We start from the raw sequence: 1,622 nt of genomic DNA on the forward strand, positions 1-1,622 counted from the left end.
AAAATAACACCTTCCTAAATCCACGAGATCCTTTCTATATAGGAGCTTTCAACGTCCGTACTCTATGTCAAATGGGCAAACAGGCTATGCTTGCTGAAGCCTTGTACTCCCTTAAAATCGACGTATGCTGTGTCTCCGAAACACGCATACAAGACCCGAGCGTGGTTCTGCATCCCAGAACGCCAAGGATGAACTCAGCTCTTTCACATTCCTGTCTCCGTGTGTCCGGTGACTCAGAAGCGATGACTCGTGGAATATATGGCGTGGGAGTTGCACTCAGCCCCAGGGCTGAACGCGCTTTGCTGGATTGGATCCCAGTGAACAGTCGTCTTTGCGCCATCAGGTTATCCAGTTCAATCAAGCTCGATGCCTCGCGGCATAAAAAGCGGTGCCTGTTTATCGTGTCGGATTATGCCCCAGCGGACTGCAGTTCTGATGCGGAGAAGGATACTTTCTACCGAGAGCTATCCGGGCTCATTCGTCAGGCAAAAAGCACTGACACTGTGATCCTTGCAGGCGATTTGAATGCTCAAATAGGTCGTCTGAACTCCTTGGAATCACATTCGGATGGTCGATTCGGAGTCGATGCTCGCCGCACAGACAACGATGATCGATTCCTTCAGTTGTGTGCTGACCACGTACTGTTTCTGACAAGTACAAACTTTCAACATAAACGTTCGCACCGCGTAACCTGGCGGCCGCCAACTACAAATCAACCGTGGACCCAGTTGGACCACGTGGCCATCAGTCACCGATGGAGAGCCACAATTCAAGACTGCCGTTCCTTCTGGGGCACACCACTTGATTCCGATCACCCCATGGTGCGCGCACGCTTGACAGTTCGTTTCCCTTCCGGCCCTCGCAAGTCGGCAAGAAGCATGCCAATTCACCAGCCTCGAAGAATTGCCATAGTTCAACGGTATCGATCTCCCAACAGTAAAACAATACTGCGGTGGAAGTGAGTATATGGATGAAGCGTGGCAAAATATGAAAGGAGTTATGCTAGCGGCGTCAGTGCTGCCTGCCCGACTTCTCCAATTCGACCACAGGACCACTGGATGTTGTCGAGGTCGCTATCCATGACTGATGCGAGGAAAGCCATACCAGCGGGCAACGAGTACGACGGTGCAAGCAAATCTCTCAAACGCCAAATAGTGAAGAGTCTAAGAAAAGACCGAGAGCTCTGGTGGACATCTAAAGCTCAGGAGATGGAGAAGGCTCTTGCTACGGGAAACAGCCGTGCCCTTTATCAACTGATACGATCGACTGGCTCTCGAAAAGCAACGGTCAGCGAAACGATCAATGAAAAAGATGGCTCATTAATTCACTCGCAAAAACGTCGACCGCAGAGATGGGCCGAACACTTCGAAGAGCAGTTCAGCTGGCCTCATGCAACACAACCAGTTGAGGTAATGCATACGGGCGAATGGAATGTAAACCTTGATCGCCCTTCAGAAGAAGAAATAGGGTACGAAATAGCCGTACTGAAACGTGAGAAGGCACCAGGACCGGACGGTCTGTATCCAGCCCTCTTCAAGGAAGGCGGAAATTCCCTGGTGACCCACTTGACAAAACTTATTGGTACTATGTGGGACGAAGAGAAAGTGCCTGCAGAATGGGGC

Source organism: Opisthorchis viverrini (genome assembly GCF_000715545.1).
Source record: "Opisthorchis viverrini unplaced genomic scaffold opera_v5_123, whole genome shotgun sequence".
Classification (NCBI taxonomy): Eukaryota; Metazoa; Platyhelminthes; class Trematoda; order Opisthorchiida; family Opisthorchiidae; genus Opisthorchis; species Opisthorchis viverrini.